The following is a 24175-nucleotide window of genomic DNA, read 5'->3' as shown; positions in this document are numbered from 1 at the left end:
TGGCTTTTAGTGGGGTTATTAATCATGAATCAGATTCATGCAGCAGTGAAGCAGATCATACAGTGGAGATGAAAGAGCTCAAGTAGCCATTTAAGCCATACCTTGCCACATTCTTCTTACATCTGTATTAAATGGGGCCACACAATGTGTCCACAAGATCAAATGCAGGCCATGAGTCATATACAGCAGTCCATCAGTTTGAGGGGGGGGGGTTAATTTGGGGATAAATATGCTTGTGCTGTTTGTCTGGACCTCCAGAAACAAGAAAAAACAGAAGTTGCTGAACTCCAGACAATCTCCAAGCCATTGCTGGCAGTTCTCCATCTGGTTTGATGGGTCAGAAAGGTGCAAGTTTGATAAAAACCAATGAGACAATTTCAACCTACAAAGCAGAAGAGTGTAGATATGATGATGAAGCTGTGTATTCCTTCACCATTCAACTTTCAACAACTCCATAAATTTTACAGTTTTTTAGGCAAGGAATACTCAGAGGTGGTTTGCCATTGCTCACCTCCAAAGATAGCTTACAGCTGTGCTACTCAAAATGATGGCCGCTGGACCAGTGCCCACAACTTTCCAGGACATAAGGAAAATATTGTTTCTAATGGACACAAATATAGTGACAGTCTCTGGCATAGTGGGGAAAAAACTGCTCACACTCCCAAATATGAAATAGCCTTTGAAGCACTGGCCTATAGCAATTGATATTCTTCGTCAGTTTTCCTTCCAAGTTCTAACCAGGCTTGACTTTGCTTAGTTTCCAAATCAGAAACAAACTACTTCCTTCAGAGTATTGAGATAAATGGTGTGAGTCAATTGGCTGTGTCAACTCACATACTGCAGGGAAAGGCACTAAAAGCATTGTTTAATCCAGGAAAGGGGTAACTGACCCTTATTGCTGTGTGCCTCCAAGCCATTTTCAATGTATGATGACCCTAAGGTGAGCTTATTGTGGGTTTTCTTGGAAAGATTTGTTCAGAGTTGGTTTGCCTTTGCCTTCCTCGGAGAGGAAGGTCACTCAGTAGGTATCCAAGATTTAGTGGGAATTTAAAGACTGGTTTTTCTAACTAAACTTTTGTAGCAGCAGCAATACTAAATAAATTCTAATACAGCAACATTTTCAAAAGTTGGCTTTCCCCATGAGACTGTAAGATCCAAAGAGACCCATTGAAGCATAACATCTTTTATGCTTTTTAGGGCCTTCTCAGTGGTGGCCCCTCGGCTATGTAACTCCCTCCCCAGTGAAATTAGATTAGTCCTCTCCCTCCTGGTCTTTGGGGGGGGGACTAAAAACTTGTCTCTGGGATCAGGCTTTTGGTCAATAATTGTTTTAATTGGATGGTTGTAATGTTTTGTTTCTCCACTGATGTATGTATACATGTGGCATTGAATTGTTGCCATTGTAAGGCCGCCTTGAGTCCCCTTCGGGGTTGAGAAAGCCAGGATACAAGCATGGTAAATTAATTAATTAATTAAAACATAGAACCACAGAACAGTTCAGTACCTGGCTTCCCAAGAAGGTGACTCAATCCCATCAAGATTTTGAGTTTAACCTTTTCCTAACTGCAAATTATATAACCTGCTTGGAATGACTCATCAACAGTTCTTAGAATTTTAAAAACACAAATACAAATACATATGCTTGGCACATTCACACTATGATGATGACGTGTTTATATCTTCTAAGGCTATGATCCTCTGATTAAGTACATACTCAGAAGTAAATCATAATGAACTCGATGGAGCTTGTTTACGAGTAGACACACACAGAACTATATACTACAACCCAGTTTTATCTGATGTTCCAAATTCACTAATGGTCAATTAACTGGAAAACTGAATCCTAAATTACTAATGACCATATATTTGCAATACTGTTGAATGTATCTAGAATGGATTTTATATGCCATTCTTAAGATGAAGATATTAGTGTCCAAAATATGTTTGAATTCGCATTCTGTCTTTATACAACAGGAGGCATTTGAATGGCTGATTGGAGGATGTGTCATACAGCAGCTTAATAGGTTGAGACAATGTGTGGAAAGATGCATAGAGACTCTTGGGATTCAAATCTGTGCTCAGCTATTGACACATACTCTCTACTGAAGCCAAGTGATATAATGAGTTGCAGGACTGCATACTTAATATTCTGCTATTAGACCTAGGAATGCAGCAAAACAATGAAGAAAAAGCATTTTTGTCAATCTGTTTTTGTTTTACAATTGCCCCTGCAGAATGGAAATGCCAAGGTAACTCACTCAAGGGAAGCCCATTTGAAGCAAGAAAAAAATCCCTTAAGGAATATGGAACAGCCCGTTACTGGGAACATCCAGTTATACAGGTTCAGCAGCATAAACACAACATTCTCTTCTTGTGGCAACAGCATCTACATAGTTATTTTGAGCTTCACATGCAGCACCTCATCCCACTAGTATTTATGCACCTTGCTGTCATCCCCCCACCCCCCTCATAGCCTGAGTGGCCAGTAAGGAGCTTGACAGCCTGAAGTCAGAGGTCACAGAGAGTTGAACGTGGCATCCGCTGCCATCACATTTGTGTCAAAAGGAGTAAACAGGAGAGAGAAAGACAGAAAGGGAAAGTGCCTTAAGCTGGCTCCTGCTCTCAGCTGTCCTCACAGTGAATCTCACAAGCCTACCGCAGCCCCATTGACACATGACACAGAAGGAAGCCGGGGGGGGGGGGGGGGGGAGACGGGGGGACACAGGGACACAAGGGGTAATTTCTTAAATATGCATTTTATTATCACTAGTCATTTCCCTCCAAGACATTACTTGAGTAAGATCAGGAAATTAATTGCTACCAGAAACTCAGCAAGACACAGTGCCAGATGTAACTCATCAATTTTAGACCGGCTTCACTTATTGCACCTTATGAATTCACCTGGAGGCCATCTGGATTGAAGGCTGCATGGTCACCTGCCTCCTTCCTCAAATTTTATTTTAAGTGCAGGAATATTGCATTCCACAGCATCGCCTCTAAGCAGAGCTGCAGGACAACAAGCAATCGGCAAGCATTCTCTGAATCATACAGACTGCTCCTGCTACACTCCAGTACATAGCATCCCTGAGAAACAAAGCACGCTCAGAAATTCAATTGCTGCTTATGCCTTTGGCACAGGAGTCACATCTTTCCAAAGAAAACTGAACAATAGTTGCAGAATGAAATACCTTTTAAAAACAGAACACAAACACCCCACCTCCTAATTTGTCATGTCATCTCCGGTACTACCTTTATTTATCAGAAATATCCACTCTCTCCATCCTTCCAGCCACTCTAAAGAATCTAGCAGCCTGCCAATTCCGGTTGTCCATTCTCCGAGGTCACAGCTAAAAGCTAAATGAGAGTAGTGACTCCCATCAATCATACAGAATGTATGGTAGGAGACCTACTGATGTAAGCTAGTCACCAGAGAAAATACCCACTGATGACGCATATCCAGGCACAAAAATAGTTACAGGGCCCCCAAAGGGATTATTCAACAGCCTACATTTAGATATTCTTACAAGACCCAAAGTCAATTTTCTGCTCTAAGGTAGCTGTGAAATGCTGGAGTTTAAGCCTCTTGAGCAGACAGGGTCACAAATAGCTGGTTTTAAAATGCTACTGCAATTACAAGGCGCTTGTAAATTTTTAACACTACATGATAAGAATTAAGCGTAAATCGCACTGTGGATTCTAAAATACCATGTACCATTTTTACAGTGCTTACTTTCATTTTCTAAATTATTTCCTGTTTATGAACATTTTCATCAGTTCAACCATTGTTTATTTTTTAAAGGTAGTTCAAACGTTTAAAAAGAATATTCTCTTTCCATTCACCTTCCTCAAAATTGACTAAGCAAATGTTAGCAGCATATAAAGCAGCATATAAAGAAACACTTGACCTGCCTGCGTTTTGAAGGTATACGTAATTTTTATTTAAGAAAATGCATGGCAAAGTCACATATCACTGTGCTACATTGTCCTTCCTCCTGAAAACTTAATGCAAGATCAAAAATATCTGAAACTGGCTGTACTAGTTAACAAAGCAAATGAATTTCTAAAGAGTAGTTCAATGTGTTCCACTGAAGTTCTCATTCAAAATTAATGCTATAACCACATGAAATGAAACAATCATGTCAGATAAGCCTTAGATAAGTAAACAAAACATTTTGAACTTTCTGCAGTATGAAAGCTTGGTCCAAAATGTATTAAGGGATGACCAGTCTCCACTTTTCTTGTGTTTTTCATTCTGATAGTCAAACTCATAAATGTATGCTTTTAAAACATGGAGAAAGCTAGTGAGGCAGGGCCTGTCCAGACAGTACCTTTATTCCAGGAGCTTCCACAGCAAACAAGAGGGTGGCCAGACACTGTTCCCTGTAAACGCGGAAGTAATTGCTACAAATGGCAAAAAACAAAAAACAAAAATCCAGGTGCTGGAATATTGTGGTTTTGAGCCGAATATGCAGATCTCCACACATCTGTATGTCCCTGCAATTGAAAATCACGAGATTTTTTTATCTGGATTTGTTCCCAGGTTTTAGATGTTTGTTCCTGATTGGTCGGTTCCTAAAAAGAAGGTGACACTTCAATAGAAGGCAAAAACTTTGTTTGTGTGCCAGAAAATATGTGGGGGACACATTTTCTCTGGCCAGGACAAAGTTGTGACCCCCTAGTCAATGTTGTACATTTTTTCACAAGAAGAGGCATCAAGAACAGCCATGTATAACCCAGGAACAATATCCTGTTTTTTGATTCCACATGTACACAACCAAATCTGTCTGGACAGATGCCCAGGCAGCCAGGCTCTAAAAAGTGTCAATAACAACAAAATTCGGTTCCTGGCTTGAAAGTGTGTGTTCCTGTTTGATCGTACAGTGCTGACTTGGGCAGAAGTGTTCTTACTTTGCTTGTGTGGCAGATGTATCATGAAACATCTGGAGAGCACAGTTTCTCTGGCCAGGACAAAGAACTGAACTTTTGCAGTGATTTGTTGCAGTGATGCTCTGCATATACATATATCCACATCTTGAGGGTTTTTTTAAAAAAAAAGCCAAAGATTCCAGCGGAAGTCTTGTGGTAGCCATCTTGGGAGTCTCCAAATCTCGTAACAAAGCATCAAGTCTGGACAATGGAGGCAGAAATTCTGGGACCAACAGGTCTGTATGTGGACCTCTTCTGAAGTCCCAGGATTTTTGCCTCTATTTAAAACCTGTGATTTAGTGCTATCCAGAAGCACCCTCACTTTCACTCTAGAGACAGGTGCTAACATTTTGCCTGTTTTAGGCAGACACAGGTAACTAGAATAGGATAGCTGAAAAGTATTCCATTCTTTCCCAGCTCAAGCTTTATTGTATTGTTACTATAGACATACTTATACAACTCAGCAACTGAAAGCCTGTGTTTCTCCAGTCCTTCATCGCCTGTCCAATGCTAATGTGTTTTTAAAACTTTCACTAGAACGAGGACAAGCTGGGTGGGCAGAAAAAGACTTTGTAAAAAGTATTTGCCACAAGATTGGTTCCCAGAGGTGTGCCTGCATATATGCGCCAGTATATTGTGAGAGTACCTGGTTATTTTCACATACTTCTCACAGTATAATATGGTAGAATTAGAAAATGTTACCTTTTGTTGCAGACAACACCTCCCACAATCCCTACAGTCAGCATGATACTTTTCCTGGCTCTGTGTTTATGGTTATGGTTCTGGCTCAGATTACCTGTTCAAACGTATCTCTCCTTATGAACCATCTAGGAGTCTAAGATCATCTGGGGAGGCCCTGCTCTCAATCCTGCCTTCTTCGCAGGTGCGTCTGACAGGCCTTTTCAGTGGTGACCCCTCACCTGTGGAACTCCCTCCCTGGGGATATTAGATTGGCCCCCTCCCTCCTGACCTCCTGAAAAAAAGTAAAAACCTGGCTCTTTGAACAAGCCTTTAGAAATGCAGTGCAACAGACAAACACGAAATTATGTAAGATTGAAACCTAGCTTTGACGATGCTACTGGAAAAAGAGATTAACAGGGAGACATTTGTTATTATATGTTTTAATAGTTTTTGTATGCATTTTATAATGTTGTTTTAAATGTTTTAATTGTATATTGTGGATTGTTATGGCATCAAATTGCTGCCAATTTGTCTTCGGGCTTGAGAAAGGTGGGATAGAAATATCGTAAATAATAAATAAATACTGTGCTCCAGATGAATTTGGGCCATAGATGAGCATAAATAAAACTTTGCCTCAATAATGAGCAAAGAAGACTCTAACCTGCATACATCCTGTTATCTTCACCATGTCTCTTCATTGAACCAGCGTGATTTCCCTAAATATACAATTAACCAGTACTACAAAACACATGGATGCCCACAAGATTCTCTGCCCTTCACACATATTTTCCTAGCGGGACAATGTGTGTCTCAAAGTTTCAGTCAACTATTGTCTTAATTTCCTCAGGGTCAATATGGGATCCTGGAGGCAAGTGGATAAATCAAGATGGCAGTCAACCAGAACTTTGGTAGGTGCTGCCCTCCTCTGAAGACACAATAAATCCAACCAAATATGTTCTTAAAGGAAAAACAGAGAATATTTGCCAGTGCTTATTAGAAGACAGCAGTAAAAAAGATGGATTGGTGGGGGATATTAAGAAATGGGGGGTGAGGATCTATCTATCTAAAATAGATGGTGGATGGATGGATGTGAGAAATAGCCACACTGAGTTCTGATCTTGAGCTAAAGACAGGGTATACATGAGCCTAATCACCACCACCACCACAACAGCGAAAGCAGCACAAAGTTTTTATGGCATGATTTGCTCAGAAGAGGTTTGCCTCTGCCTCCCTCTGAGGCAGAGAGTACATGATTTGTCCAAGCTGATCAGTGGTTTTTGTGCTCAAGTGGAAATTTGAACCCTGCTCTCCAGAGTCACAGTCTAATGGTCAAACCATTATACCACATTGACTCAGTAGAATAGTAGAATTAGAAGACAGAAGTAGAAAACAACAGTAGAAGACAGAAAGATGAACAGGGTAATGATTTTCATTTTTAAAAAGGTAGGATGATTTAAGGGACTTTAGAGATGAATTGAGGAAATTAACTATTTGGTTCCTGTGAAATGGCTGTGCATAAAATGTTGGTTTCAAAGGAATGGACCCTGTTTCTGCTTTGCATGATTCTGATGAATATGCTTTGTTTCAGACTCACTTGCTTGATTTCTGTGAAATGGATGAAATTGGTATTTTGTACCTGGCTTCACACACCAAAGGAACCATTTTCTGGTGATGTCTGGGACACTTTTCTCAAGAGTGCCAACTTTCAAATATCTGTCCAAGTGTTAGTGAACACTAGAAGCTGGCCTATATACATATGCATGCCGATTTTGGTGCTATATGTTCTGACATGAGAAAACAATCCATAAATGGTCCAAAATTTTAGAATTAAATAGTTTTATATCACATCAAAAAGTAGGCCTGTGTTCATTAAGGCATCACCTTATGAATGTTTATTTAGAATTTAGGCATTGTTCCCATATGAATTACACTCCAGTTACACAGTCCTAGACATCCCTATTCAACAGAATTTAAATTATCACAGTCATAAAAATTGAATATATACCACTCTTCCATTGAAATTAATGCACAACACACAAGCACTAATGAAAATAAAGAATACTTTTTTGCCTTGTGGTGCATAATTTCACCTAATTTTGCCCAACAATGATAATTCTGTTATAAATAAAATTATAAATTATTTTTAACACTAGAGAGTTTGCTAGGAACTCACGTTTTCTCCAGTGTGTAAATGCTGGCAGTTCTGTTTGCCCTACTTTAACAGTCTTCCATAGAAATATTCATTGGTAGCTTCAAGCTGATTTATCCCAAGAAAGACTCTGGGAGGGCCGGCATTTATTGTCTCCTCCTCTCTACAGTCAGCATCCTGCCTCTGCCTCTTGTTGCCCACTGTAATTTTCACCAGCATCCAGAAAAACAGCAATTCATTTCCTACAGAATGTGGGAGATAAACAAGCACATTAAATTTTCAAGCAGTAAGAGGAAAATATACCAAAGGAAATACTATAACAAGTAATAAAAATACAAGATAATCCCATTACCAAAATGGGATTATCTTGTATGTAGTATGTAGTTCTTTAAGAAGTGGGAGGTATGTAGTTCTTTAAGAAGTGAAAAATTAATTCAATCAACTTTGGTGTAGCCCTTTTCCCATCCAAGGGCCCTTCCACACAGCCCTATATCCCAGAATATCAAGGCAGAAAATCCCACAATATTTGCTTTGAATAGGGTTATCTGAGTCCACATTGCCATATATTACAGTTCAAAGTAGAAAATATGGGATTTTATTCAGCTGTGTGGAAGGGGCCTCACAGGATCTTAGAATATACTGGAGCAGGACCACTCAGAGTGGTGGTCCATGCACTGGTTCTAGTTCATGAGCCACTGACTGCCAATCCTTGTTGAGTCACCAGGAAGGAAAGAAATAATTGTAGCCAACGGACAGTAATAAGGGACTGATCTCTGGCTCATGGAAAAAGTAATTTTGGGCCCCCAACACCAGAATTACCAAGCACTATACTAAAAGTCCTAATAAACTCTAAACAAAAATCCACATGAGAGGAAGAATGGTTATAGGTAACACCCTCAGCTGTGAAATTAAGATATATAGTAGAGTCTCGCTTATGCAATCTTCGCTCATTCAACGTTCTGTATTATTCAACGCAGTCTGCCTCCTAGAGCTGTTTCAATATATCACAATGTTTTGGTGCTAAATTTGTAAATACAGTAATTACTGCATAAAGATACCATGTCCTGAACTGTTTTTTCTGTCAATTTGTTGTAAAACATGATGTTCTTGTGCTTAATTTGTAAAATCATAATGTAATTTGACATTTATCAGGCTTTTCCTTAATCCCTCCTTATTATCCAACATTTTCGCTTATGCAACACTGTGCTAGCCCGTTTATGTAGGATAAGCAAGATTCTACTGTAGCATAAAAATATTCTGAATTAGTTCATCTGTAGTTCATCTGAATTAGTTCACCAAATGTATCCACCCACCCACTGCAGATGTCCCATTTCTCCAAAGGACTTATCATCCCAACCTTCCTCAACTATCTGTTTTCTAATCTCATTCTATATCTTCGTCTTTAGATTTCCTGATTCAAAGATGAATGTTTCCAAGGCTAGATAATCCCCAACTGATTAAATTCAGGATGGTAGCATCTAGAACCCAAAATGTTTGTCCTCCATCCCTGTCATTTTAAAAAAAAAATTGAAGGAAGACGCATTTCATTGAGAGCTGTAATTTGCTCTACCACAAGGCCTCTCTCTTTGTGCAAACCTTCCCAAACATCTTTACTCAAATGATGGGGGGAGGGCAATCCAGCACAACTTGCAATACACTCTGGCAACATAAGAATCACTGAGTCACTCTAATCTCTGTTATTACTTCTTCCATTTTGCTGCCAAGATTTGTAATATAAAAAATAAAGGGATGTTGCAGCAGTTTTGTTCAGACTATTATCTAATCTGCCCAAAATTGCAATGGAACCCTACTGGGATAAGCACCTAAAATTTGAAGTTAAGAGTTGGACAGAACTGCCCATAAAGAGAGCTATTCATTTGCCCTCCTGCCGTTTTGTTTTGTTTGTTTTGGTTTTTTTTTTTTAAATGACTCCTTGCTAGGACAGTGAAAGTTGCAATGCTGGACTATGGTCCTCTCCTCTTTTAAATGGTTTAGAAAACAGGAGTTAAACTAGACTGTCAAGACTAGCTTGGCAAGCAACTCAAGGATTCCTCTTTACTAGAGAAGGATGTATTTCAACTAGTTTAGAAATGTCATAAAAACAGCCATTTCAAAGGACCACCTTTCAGTTAGGACCAGTTCAAATGTCATCTGACTGAAGGAATTGCTGATGTTAGAAACTGATTCATGAACTGACTAGTGGAATCTTAGCCAATTAATCAGAGAAATCTCCAAGCTCTTGTATGTATGAACAAAAGAACAGCTTTGAAGAATATGGCTTTTCTTCAAAAAGAAGGAGAGAAGGTTGTTGTTTTTTTTAAAAAAAATGAAATCAACTTATTTCAAAATACATATTGACTGCTTTGAAAAAGTCACAAAACTTCATGTGTGTGCATTGTATTAATTGGTAGCCTTCCGTTCAGGTGCTAACCAGAACTGATCCTGCTTAACTTCTAAAATCAAGTTGAATCTGGTGACTTTAGGGTATTTAGGTCCAGCGACCTTTTGGAAATAGAAGAAAACATGACCTCTAAACTAGGATCTGTAAGGGCCTTTCCCTCAGATATGTTTTGAAAGGCTTCTCATTCCTTGTGCTCTAGGTTAAGGCTGAATCTTCAGTCTTTCTATCTCTTCCTAAGCTATCATGTTCCTACATAGCATTCCACCTACTGGCCACTCACCACTTAGCCTGAATTACAATTTGATCTGGAAAGAAGTGATCATCATTCTCAACAGCACAAACAGCAGTTAGGAAAGTGAAATTTAGACTCATAGTGAAGCCCACATAAAATGTATCTGCCATATTATTGGCTTCTCTTCTGTAATACAAAATTTTGCTAACTTGCCAGCTCAGACCAAACTATATTCCTGTGGGGAATTCCTATTTTTCAAGACAGGAAGTCATCATGGGCAACATTCTACACATGCTGAGTTCCTTCTTGCAGTTTAAATTTGAATGTATCCAAGAGCCAGATAGCCTTGGATTATGTTGACAGCTCTATTTTCAACGGATCGTGAAATATCCCCCCTACTGACAGAACAAATTTAGCATGACATAGGCCAAGGAAGAGATATTGCTGAAACTTAATATTTATTAAGTCTCAACACTGATGTATTATGGTTATTCATCTTTCCTGACAGGAGTTACCAGCTAAATTAGTTGCTATTATGTGCATTTAAGATGACTCTGGCCTATGGCAACTTTTTTGTGAACCAAACATGGAGAATTCTTAGGAAGATTTCAAAGTGGTTAGCTACCATCTTCCTCTGAATGTGTGGCTTGCCCAAACTCACCCACTGAGGCTATTCCACAATGCCATGTAATCCAGATTATCAAAGCAAGTAATCCAGTTCAGAGCAGATAATTTGGATTTTATACGGCATGTAGAAGGAGCCTGAGTTAAACAAGGGCTGAACCCTGGCTGAACTCTCACAGAATTCTAGTCTAACACTCAAGCCACTACACTAAACTAGCTGTCTATAAGCTAATTGAGTCGCCGAAAGGCTGGGAAAGGTGGTATATAAATAAATAAATAATACAGTTTTGATGCAATCAGTGTCAGGGACAATCCTGTTGAAAGCAAATGAGAAAGTCAATAGGAGCAGTAGTAATCAAGAAAAATTCGATGACTTGGGTGTCTTCCTTATTTCTTTCTCTACCTTATTCTAGTTGTGATGGGAACTAATTTCATTTCCTCCAGTTGTCTTCAGCTTCTCCAAAAATGCAACTGGTTTAACTTAACTCTTTTATGTTACTTTCCTATCAAGTTATAGAATTTCCATAATGAGCCCCTTCTATTTTACCCATTAACCAGAATGTCAGACACTACTAACTTATACAGTGACAATAATTATGATTTTTACTATCATTATTATGCTTGGCACAATACAGAAGACCCTTGGTATATGTTGATATTTTATTCCAGGACCCCACGTGGATATCAAAATCCATGGATGTTTGAATCTGTGGATGCAGAATCCATGAATATGGAGAGTGAAATGTATACAGGTCAATGAAACTATTTCCAACAATTACTGATTTCCAGCATTCAAGGGTTGAACTCCCACACAGGTGTGCAAAATGCTGGAGTTGATGGGCAATGCACAGAAATAAAGATTTATAGCCTACTCGCTCTTGTATCTAGCTTACTATAAACCCCATAGTTGTTTCTGAGGTGTGGCTGAGGGCTATTTTAGATGGTAGAAATGTCTTTTGTTAAGTTGTCTTCCTTCCCTAAAACTTTAGTAGGTTTGGACAAAACCTCAGTTGTGTTTTGAAATGAATTTTAGCTGCACAGTAAGAAAGTTTGAAAATTGTGTAAAATTTGAAAATCGAGAAAAGAATGGACTGAAAACTCAATTGCAACAGATTTGTTCACTGTTCTATATCTAATTCACTTAAGTCAATTTTATGATCAATACTTTGATGTAGTGCAACCAAAAATATTGAAAGAAAAGTCTGCCAAGATTGGGCATTTCTTTTCTAAACTAGTTGTACTAATTCAAATAATTTACATAACGGAAGTTTTGCTATTTAAATTTAATTCAATAGGGAGAGGTCTTTAAGACACCCACAAAGAATGCGTTACTGCATTTGTATGTTTATTATGTTACAACACAGATAAATTACTCACCTTTATTGGTATTTGGCAACTTTTGCGGGGGGGGGGGCTCAAATCAGGCTGCAATTACTGTTACTGTGGTTATTGGAACTACTGGTCTTTTATTGTTTTAGGTATTATTTTTGTTTCTCTGTTGTTCTTGATACTTACTATGTGCTTAGTAGGAGTGATAGATATTTTATTTTATAATTTTATATTGAAACAAGCTGCCTGAAGAGTCATGAAGAAGTGATGAGGAATTGCAACACTAATTGAATCAAATTTCCAAACTGATGGCAATTTGGGGATTTGATCTGTGCCACTGAAACTTGCTTGCGCTTTCAAGTGTACAGGTAAAACATTGCTTTGCAGTGCTCATGTGCTTTCTCATTTCATTCTGGCACGGTGATAGGCTGCTGTGCTCACAAAGACCTGTATAATATCCTGTCCCGGTGGTGTGTGTGCATTTGTATTTCCTTGTGTATTTAGTCTGATGTACTGAGTTGTTTTTGTTTCATACCAAATAACAAGGGGCCTGGCAGCTGTGGCCACAATGTGCTGAGACCCAAAGAGGCAAGAGCAAATAAGTGTAACAACTTCATGCTTCTTGAGCTACTTCACCACATTCATTTCACTCAACATAATGCTGCTTAGGTAGCCATCACAAGGAATGAGTATTTCCTGTTTGAGACTCAAGGACCAGGAACTAGCTATGAATCCATACTGCCAAACAACGGTGCTTTTCCAGTACTGTTAGAAACATTCATCTTGAACAATGAATGCCTTGTCTTAGGTCTTCTCTGAAGTGTTTTTTTTTTCTCCTTTGTATGATTTTTGTAAATCAGAATTTGTGACTAAGAGAAGTTGAGGATCAATCATTCTAAAACTAAAGTGATTATATTCTCCAAGAGGAAGCAGATACACAAATGGCAACTGGAGTTCTGTAAATACAGTATGGCCCACGGATCCACAAGGGATATGTTCCTGGGCTTCATGTGGATACATGAAACCATAAATAATAGTGAATCCTATTTTTTCAGTGGTATGAATGACAGAGGTATCAAGAAAAAGGTGTAGCTTGTGCAGGAGGCCACAAGTGAATAAATAAACTGTGAATAAGCAAACCATGTAAATCAGTTCTGTGGCTATGCGGGCTGTACTGTACTTTATTACTGATTTTCCTTCCTTCAAGATCACATGAGTGAAGGAGCCAGAAAAGATATTTGGAAAGATAGTATCCTGCTCCTCAGCTAGTGGGTATACCTACTGCTTCTCTTGTCTGCCTTGTGAAGATGTATATTACCTTTGAATTGGTATAGTGTTCCTTTTTATAAATCTAGGCTTCTCTTCTGTCCTGTGGTATCTTTCAGGGAAGCTTTAAAAGTTCACCCGTTTTCTTTCTCTAGTACAAGAGTGATTTTCTTTTCATTTTAGGATTGCCGCTTTAGGAGAAGGTTACAATTTGATACAAAGCTACACATGTTGCATGTTGAATACTGATTTAATCCTCAAGATTTCATGGGGAGACCAATGCTTGATAATGCCATGAGATGGTATCTGATTAATGTATGTTACCACTGTAGTAGTCCAAGGTACAATAATAGACTATAAAGCTGTGCCTTATGTACTGATTTCAGTGTTTTAGTAATGAGAAATGACCAGACCTTGATAAAAAATTTAAATGACAGTTCCTTGTATCCCCTGGCCATTCTCCAAAAGGGCTAGAACCAGCTTGATTTGATAGAACAGGCTAATAAGAAACTTGTCCAAGAGCAACAGGTTGTAGCAAACTACAAAGTGCTTAGGAAAACAACCTGCAAAATTTAGTTAAAGCTTGAAGCTCCTAATCCTATGGCAAACTCAAAGAACAGATCTTAGATGAAAGTGCAAAGAGCCGAATAGGGTAGCAACAGAAGTGCATCCATAAAGGTAAATGTTTTCCTCTGATATTAAGTCCAGTTGTGTACGACTCTGGGTTGGTGCTCATCTTCATTTCTAAGCTGAAGAGCCGGCATTGTCCGTAGACACATCCAAAGTCATGTGGCCGGCATGACTGCACTGTTACTTTCCCATTGGAGAGGTACCTATTGATCTACTCACATTTGCATTTTTTCTAACTGTTGAGTTGGCAGAAGCTGGGACTAACAACAGGAGCTCACCCTTTTGGTCAGCAAGTTCAACAGCTCAGTAGTTTAACCCACTTCGCCACCGGAGGCTCCTCACAGAAGTGTATAATACTGAGTCATTGAATCTCAGAGTCCTTCCAGGATTTTTAAAGATTAAAACAGGCAAACAACATCAAGGCATAGGGGAGGAAACTAAGCAAGGCCAGAGGGGCATAACAACTTTTGGAGAAGAGTGATATCGTATTTGATATCACATCACAGCTGCTCTATGCTCCACAAAAGCCAGCAGCCCATCACAACAGGGACTTCACACCCCATGAACAGGCATTTCAGCATTCAAGTAACAATATGCAGATTGCAGCCCTGCCAGCAACTTTATCCCATCTTCTTCCAGTGACTACAAAGACTTGTGCTGGCATGGTAAAGGCATTTCTCAACCCCCAGAGGCTGGGACTTTAGTCTTTGCTGCTCCACAGGCAGTCACACGTTTCATGTTTCCAGTACCAGAAGGTGCTTGACATTTCCACTTAAAAAGCCTTGGTGCTCTGAATTGAAAAGGCTTGCTGTAATAATAGAGACGTACACATATGGAAAGTACTTGGGAGTCCAAAGGGCTGAGTTCACTGCCACATTACAGCAACCCCTTGAAAACTGATACATAAGAAGTAAATGACTAATGCAAATTACTGTATGCCATGGGGAGGGCTTACATAACAACCTCCCAAATAACAATAGGAGAGAATGCAACTTCCTACAATCTAAATCTAAAATAAATATATAGAAATGTCTGATGGCCTAATATACTGGAATTGTTCTTTCATAACAATTGCTATCTGTCAAACAAGGGGTTATTTGTCCAGGAAAGTAAAAATATATGTACAGAGAAAAGCAAGTGTACAACTTGTGATCCAAAAAGATTAATGCACATACACGCGCACACACACCACCCATAAAGCTGCTAGAATGCTACTGTCCCTACTGGTGATTCACTAATTCCTAGGCCTGGGTAACAACGGAAAAAATTGTTTCTAAAATCGATTCATTTTTTGGGGGTTTTTGCGTTTCGATATTTAAAATAATTACAAAATTTTCCTTTTAAAAAGTTCGATATTTACAAAATTTCGTAAATGGTAAAAAAATAACGAATCGATTTCCGAACCAATAACGAATCGATTCGTTAATGGCAGACGCGACCGCGAAATACGCTAAAAAACCTCCAAAAACTTCTGAAGCTTCCCTCTCCCTCTGTTGTTGACTGTTGGTGTGATATTATAATTTTTTTTCACTAATTAAACCATAAAACTGGCCCAGACATGCGGAAATAATAACGAAACGACCTCGGAACAATAACGAAACAAATACAATAACGAAATACGAAGCATTTACAAAACGTCTTTAAAAATTCATTTAAAAAAAAATTGCTCCAGAATGGTTCGTTATCGCTTCGTAATCAACAAAATTAATGAATTATTAACGAATTACGAATTAACGAAACGAAACCGCCCAGCCCTACTAATTCCCATATTCTAACACAATGGTTACAGTGTAGGATGAGATGTAACAAGTATCCCCAGTCTACCTAAATCTATGTACAACCTTAAATAAAATAACATAAATGTTTCTGTAAAAAGTAACCATACTTTTGAAGCTTCCTGTACTTAGTTCCAGACTCTCGCATCCATCACTGACTTTCCACTGAGTTAAGTCCTTAGATCCAACTCTTCACTTCTTCTCACTGAAATCCAATTTCTAAGACAGCCCACTTGCAGTACCCCCTTTATAAATTGCAGTTCAGAGGGTATCAAGAGACATCATATTTCTCTACAATATGTAATGTAATAAATGGAAAATCCTAGTGCTTTCTAGCAACTAATCTTTATTCTTCCTTTAATTCCAGTACTTCAGTATCTACTACTCAGTGGAACTAATAAGTCCCATTGAACTTAGTGAGTTTTACTGATGAGTGAGCATAGATGGAGAGCAACAGCTAACAGAGAGAAAGATCCCTTTTCAGAATCCTACATGTGTTTGTTTGCATATAAACATTTAAAGGGATGAATTATTTCTGCTTACTTGATGCAGATTAGTGGACACTTCAGTTGCAAAACAAATGAAAAAATATGTGACAGATTATATACAATGCAAAATATATGAGAATTTTGAAAGATTAATATTTTCTTGTCTTGATGCTTGTGAATCTGCACTAGATATTTACTGTATTTTCTGGCATATAAAACTACTTTTTAACCAAGGAAAATCTTCTCAAAAGTCAGGGGTCATCTTATACATCGGGTGTCATCTTATAGGACAATGCTGAAACTTCCAAGCCAGACTGGAGAATCTGCAGTCACCGCATATGGTGAGGGAAGCTCAAAAACAGCCATGGCCATATCCTCGGAAGAGAAGGAGGTACGATAATAGAAACATTACCATATTGAAATCAAATCTGATGTTTTTAAATTTTTTATTTGGTTTGCATTGGAAGAGGGATGGTCTTATATGGCGAGTATATCCCAAATTCTATATTTTAACTGGAAAATTGGGTGTCGTCTTATACTCCCAGTTGTCTTATACACCAAAAAATTGGTAGATGCTTGCAATATAGGGTGATGTGTAATATCAGCATATATTTTACTACACAAAAGTCCATAAATTACAAACATTATCACAATTATGCACACTGAATGTATGGTTAACTTCCCAAGGAAGTTGTACTGGAGGACCTAAAAATTCCTAGAGATAGCTTTTTAATCAAACCATTGAATAATCAAATCTTCAGTAGTCAAACTTGCAAATATGGAGAGTTGACTGTATATAAAACTATCGGGGGGAGAGAGAGAAAATGGGGGAAAGAGCCATCAGAGAGCAGGATGGGAGTACAGCCAAATTGGAGGGAGAATCATCAAGTGGGGAAAGCACCATACATCCCTATACATCCTTCCTCTCAAACTTTTTTCTGTGTGCGGACAAAAAAAATGGATTTGTTCCATGCTTTGGCATGAAATGAGATGGTGACAAACATGACTTTCAGTTTCTATTTCTTTTTCTTTCTGAACAAAAGAAAAATGAATTTAAACTTTCATGGGTGTGGGGGGAGATGGGTGAATGAGACTGAGATGAAGACTGATTAAGAACAGCATAGGAACGATAATCAGATCATTTAAAATAATGTTTCATCACCGTTTACAAACACCTAAATGAGAAGTGGGGTTTTTTGTAAAGCTGAATTTCTTCACAGATCAAAAGTAAAGAATGCAAAGGCATTCTGAACTATTATAACTGGCACATTATTCAGCTACTTATTTTGCACATGGATAGTCTCTTCACAACACATAGTGTTATACATAAATATCTCTTGAATGCTGAAATTGTAAACCGATTTTTTTCCACTTGACTTGGTTTTGATCCCAGCTGATCCAATGTAATAACCCTACTGTATTACAATTCACCTGATCTACATGGAGCTTTGCATTTCAGTTCAACACCTGGGATAGAAGGATAAAACACTTTCCATCAGATAACATAATAGAGAAATATATGAGAATTCTCTCCTGCCATTCAACCAGCATAGAATAGCAAGTACTGTTTCATCCACAGATATTTCACTATTCTCTATTTAGCGAATACAAGGTAATTCAGATTGTTATGTGATATGTCCTGGCTTTGTAGAGTCATCTTGCCAATTGTCAATCTACAATTAAACATGTCTTTATTCAACCACCAACCTTGATACTTTGGATTAGAAAAATATAATGGCGTTTTTTTTTATTTTTAATATATATTATTTATAATTATCTCTTTTTTTTTGTATTTCGACAGTGCAGCCAATATCTCTTTTCTCTTGAAGCTTTTGAAACAAACTTTTTTCTTTAAAAAATCATTCCTGTGTTTTGTACTATCTCCATTTCTTGTTATTTTAGTACTACTGATGTCTCTAGGTAAATTTATGCCTGCAAGTCATTTCCTTCTTAAGGTGACCCCAACATGTGGTTTTCATGGGAAGATTTGTTCTGAGGGGAGGGTGCCTGTGCCTGAGAGGGTGTGATTTACCCAAAAGCATTCGCTGGATGTTCATGGCTGAGCTAGGATTTGAACTCTGGTCTCCAGAGTTGTAGTCTAACACTTAAGTCACTCCATCACGCTGGTTCTCAGCAAATGTATGCATATCACAAGTTTCTCTAGTATTTCCACCAGTTCAATACTCCCAAGCCATTCATGCACCAGGAGTCTGACAATGTTGATAACCTGCTGCTAGAAGCACTTAACTCATTCCAACCACACCGAACATGAAATTCCAAAGTGTTCTGGTGAGAAGAAATGAAATTGTTTTAACTATGTAGACAAGTTATTTTATCAGTTTTGATTTTTTGTCCCACATTTTTTACAGCTCACAATTCTTCGTATTTGTATCATTGTAAAGGGAAAGACTGGCCCATGGGCCACATGAAGCCCCAGCCTCTTTCTGTAGAGTCCCATTGTTGCCTTCGAAACTTTATTTAAACAACACACACCCACAACAATGTTGAAGTGGCCAAAATGATGAAATGGTGTTTCTGGAGAAGTGGCTTACCATCTAGCCCTTCCCCTTACAACCACAAAATTCAGAAATTAGACAGAAAACCCAGAAATACAAACCAGAAACAGGACTTTCAGACTTCTTTTTGGCCAAACAAGTATTACTATATAGCCTACCTTTATGGTAGTGAAAATTAGCTTTCACTTCCACTGCAGTTGCCCACTTCTGTTATAAAGCAATACATGTATGTTTCTCATCTTTCTTTGAAGAATGATATGTAAGGTTTCCCTGTGAGTTCCAGTGATGTAATTTTTCATTGTGTTTCTTCTCAAAGGAAGCTATGGGAAATTTAAGCAATCTTATTCATACTTTTGAGAACAACTTCAAAAACTACAATGTTTGAAGACTATTTGCAATTTGGGAGTTATTCTGCACATATTCTGCACCCTTTCCATTCCTATTAGATTTATTAAATGCTCTGATAGATTCTCAATTTCAATTCTGCTGGTGGCATCTCCAATCATCCCTCCTGTGAGTGGTACAGGAGGCACAGGACCTCAGTGAAAGTGGGAGAAAAAAGTAAATACAGAAATACAATTTGATCACCTCAGAGAACACATCTCTAGGGATCCTAAGGTCTTCCAGCATGATTTTATAGTCAACATCTGCTAGAAGCTGATATTTTGCTTTGGAGAAACTAGAAAATCTTAAAGAGTGTTCTCTGCAGCATGAATCTTTTGGATTCCTAGAGAGAACATTTTTAATCAAATCCACAAATAATCAAATCCACAAAAGTTAAAACTGCAAATGTGGAAGGATGATTTCAGTTTGCAGCTTACAATGCATACAGCTCTGCCGCTTCTTCTTTAAATACAGAAGTAAAAATTGTGCAGTTTTTGGAACAACATCCAAGCGCCCTAGCCAGCACAGCCAATTGCGGTGAATTCAGGAATTTGATGGTTAACAACCTCTGGAGAGTCACATGATTTCCACATGTGATGTTATGCAAAATTGGAATTGAGGATGACAGTGCAAGAGAATATAAGCCATACTGTGATTTTAATAATAATAATAATAATAATAATAATAATAAACCTTTATTTATACCCCGCTACCATCTTCCGGAGGACTCAGTGCAGCTTACAAGAGGCCGAGCCCAATCACATCCATAAAAACAACACAGCAATACAGACAATAAATAAACTCATAAACAAAGCAACAAAACAGTAATAATAACACCATGACGCATTAAAAACCTATAATATACAAATTGTTTTATATGATTTGTATGTGTCCCTTAAGGAAACAAGGAAATAAAGCATACCAATATGAAACACAACTGAAGGTTGCAGGAAGGATGCTTAATGGATTTGTTCCAAAGGTGTTCTTTTATTCACATAAGACTAAAACAACCTTTTTAACAGATATGCTTTTGGGATTTATTTTATCTACAATCCTGCAAAAAGAGGCTTCATAAATTCATTTGACTTCAGTGCCATCTGATCAAACAACTGTGATCAGGACTGTAATGTTATCAGTAGAATACACACCAAATCTTGTCTGATTTTGGAGCTAAGCAGGGTCAAACCAAGCTAGGTTGGTACTGAGATATGAGACCATCAGGTATCTCTAGAGATAGCCAAGAAAGAAAATGCTGCCTTATGTAATCCAATGGGCCACATAAGGCAACTTCTAATGTTCCTAAGGACTCGAAATTTCATTTAAATTTCAGCAACAATTCAAAATAGATTATTATTGGGGCAAATCAAGAATTTACACAGTTTCACTCTCAGTGTTGTATCTTTCATTCTAAAAAATATTTTTAAAGTTAATTAATACAGACAGTTGCAAATGAATTTACAAAAGTGATTAGCTCATCACATAATGGTTACTTGGCTGCCAGTGTTATTAGTAGGTATTTTTTTAAAGAAAGATTATTTTGTCCTGTGTTGCTGTTCATTCGTTCAGTCGTCTCCGACTCTTCGTGACCTCATGGACCAGCCCACGCCAGAGCTCCCTGTCAGCCGTCACCACCCCCAGCTCCTTCAAGGTCAGTCCAGTCACTTCAAGGATGCCATCCATCCATCTTGCCCTTGGTCGGCCCCTCTTCCTTTTACCTTCTACTTTCCCCAGCATAATTGTCTTCTCTAGGCTTTGCTGTCCCCTCATGATGTGGCCAAAGTACTTCAACTTTGTCTCTAGTATCCTTCCCTCCAGTGAGCAGTCAGGCTTTATTTCCTGGAGGATGCACTGTAGTTTCAATTTAATACTTATTTATTATTAAATACATTATCTGCCTCTCACAAGGATCCTAATAAGCATGTTGAATTGTTTCTAGAAGCAAATCCATAATGGAATTATATTTTCCTTACAACCAGCCGGTGTCAATGGTCTGGCTGCAACATTTTGAACCCACTGAAGTTTTGCTACAGTAATCTAAACAGGATATAATCAAGACCTGACGTGTCTGCCAACAGGTGCAGCTGTCACACTAGTCTTAATTGTGTGGATGCATTCCTGGCCACTGCTGAAACTTGGGTGTCCAGCTTCAAGGCTGAGTCCAGGAATACACCCAAATTGTGAACCATAGATTTCAAGGAGAGAAACCCTATTCCCTGATCTGTTTTTTGACTCATGATGAGCACATCTGTCTTATGGTTTAATTTGTTCACCCTCATTCAGCAAATGACTGACTACAGACACTGTCAGTAACCTTGGAACTAGATGAAAAGGAGAGACACAGTTTGGTGTCATCAACATACCAATGAAACTATATCCCATCATATTCCATCAGTTTCATATATATGTTAAAATGGATATGGGACAAAACTGAGTCCTGAGGTGTCCTACAGGCCAATGGGATGTTTCAAACAGAACCAAGGACTGAAGCCACTATCAAACAGCACCATGTAAGTTCCACACAAAAGGGTTGTCACAGCAGGGCACCATAGTTGATGATACTGAAAGGTGCTGAGATGCCAACAGAACCAAAAGTGAAACAATCCTCCTGCTAATCTTTGGTGCAAGCCTTCTACCTTTTAACCAGATTAAATCACTGAACACATAAATAATAAAAAATCTCTGTTGCATAACCAGGCCAGAAACCAGATTGAAATAGATCTTGATAATCAGTCTTGTACAGAAATACCTGGATGACCACCAAATGCACTAGAACCTTATCCAAGAAAGGGATATTGCCAACTGGCCTATAACTGTCCAAAGTAGGAGATTCAAGGATGACTTTTTTTGCTTTGTTTTCAGTTACATTCTCAGCACAGATTCGCTTAGGCAGGATAGAATGCAACAAGGTAGTCACTATTTCCAGTCCCTTTCATTTCCTGGTTACTTTTATGAGTTAAAAAGGGTACTAGTCCAACATGAATGTGGTGGTACTCTTGTCCACATCTTCAGGCAGGCTGCACAAACTGATCCATATTCAATAAGAGAGGACTAAAAGGAGCCAATATTATATCTATTGGACCTGTATCAACTACAGTATTTATTTATTTATTTATTTATTTATTTATTTATTTATTTCGGTTATTTCTACCCCGCCCTTCTCACCCCGGAGGGGACTCAGGGCAGCTTACAATGGCACAATTCGATGCCGGCATCAACATAACAATAGAATAAAAACAATATAGCATCAATTAAACAATTAACAATCAGTTTCTACATTGCAGCAATAAAACCAATAATCTAAGTGAGAGCAGATCTGAGTAATTCTGTCTTCAAAATGTCATGCAAATTCTTAACAGCTATTTGTCATGTGGTCTATTTTCTATTTTTATAGAACAAAATGTCAGAGGCCCCCAACCATTCACTTTCACCATAGACACAACAGAAACTTTCAAACATGTTTAGTCTGATCTGAACCACATTTTCCACCATCTGTGCTCTTAATTGACCCCTACACTTCCTCTGTAGAAACTCTGATTCCCAGTGTACCTACAGCCCACTAAGTCAAGATTGGACTGGGCTCTAGAAGTTCCCAGTGTATCTACAGCCCACTAAGTCAAGACTGGACTCTAGAAGTTCCTTGACACTCAGACCACCATATTCCTACCCAGCATATTGTGTTGTGGATTCTTCTAACTTGTTAAATACATTAAGAAGGAAATGGTGGACAGGTGGATGAGAAAGCAAAGGAAACTTGGCTTGTTGCCTAGAGGCAGATCTTCCTAACAACAGGCAAATGAGCAAGTCTGCACACATATATGATATGTGGAACCATAATATTCACTGGAAAGATATGCAAGAAAAATGGCATTCCTAAATTCAAGTGCAGAAATGTTACATTGCTTGGTACCTACGTCTTCTTAAAAATCAAATCTATGGGTACAAAACATTGTCAAAATCCGCTCATTACATCTTCTAGCACCATTCAAAAGCCAATACAAATAGAAAGCTCTTGACCAAATTCATTATTTGGGATATATTTAGCAACTGATTATTATCAAAGTATGCAAAAACACAAAAGGCTCCCATTATTCTGGCAATAACAGTCATGTGACCCCAACAAAAACAAAGTGCCATATTCCCTTTTATTGAACATTCTGGTGCAAAACAGCTGCAAATACATCTTCATTCACTCAACAAAACCAGATTTATGGCTGCCTGGTTAACCTACCAGCTCTGGCTCTCCAGATGCAGCTACTGCAAATGCAGAAATTCTCCATCTGGCTGCTTTGAAACCCTGACATTCTTGATGAATCCCACCTCTGCAAGCCATTGCACACAATAGACCAGTGTCAAAAGCTGAATAAAAACAGAAGGTTGGAGTTCTCTTTACTTTCCTCTTATATACATATAGCTTTTGCAAATAGAAATAAAAGAAAAAAGAAACAGACCACTGGGAAGATCTCCCCTTCTCAGTCATGGATAGCAAAAGGAAGCCTGCAGGAGGTAAAGAGAAAACACTGCAGAGGATATAATCAGCAGGAAAGCACTGAGTCTTGGGGGGAAATAAATTCCTCTTTTCTGCATATCCTTGCCTAAACCTGCATATCTTGGGCAACACCCCATAATCTCTGGGGCTGTTTTTGTTATCTTTATCTTGTATTTCAGTGCCACAGCCAAATAACATGTGCAATATTTTTGGTTTTTAAATCAAATTACCATAGGAATATCTGCAGTTTGTCCTTAAAGGAACAGGAAGGATATGTAAGAGGAGCAA

General features: G+C 38.3%; 1 protein-coding gene across 8 annotated transcripts in view; it reads right to left on the bottom strand.

Annotated features, from left to right (window-relative positions):
• HIVEP2 (HIVEP zinc finger 2) overlaps positions 1 to 24175 on the bottom strand; it is a 194198-nt gene that overhangs the window by 111328 nt on the left and 58695 nt on the right. For 6 of the 8 annotated variants that reach the window (XM_067466313.1, XM_067466307.1, XM_067466306.1 and 3 more), the window contains one exon: positions 7781 to 7998. The exons of the other annotated variants lie outside the window; for them this stretch is intronic. The gene's annotated coding sequence lies outside the window, so the exon portion shown is untranslated. The remainder of the gene's footprint in view (positions 1 to 7780; positions 7999 to 24175) is intronic. 8 annotated transcript variants of the gene reach the window in all.

Source organism: Anolis sagrei, chromosome 1 (assembly GCF_037176765.1).
Source record: "Anolis sagrei isolate rAnoSag1 chromosome 1, rAnoSag1.mat, whole genome shotgun sequence".
NCBI classification, from domain to species: Eukaryota; Metazoa; Chordata; class Lepidosauria; order Squamata; family Dactyloidae; genus Anolis; species Anolis sagrei.
This window is presented reverse-complemented; position numbering and strand designations above follow the sequence as displayed.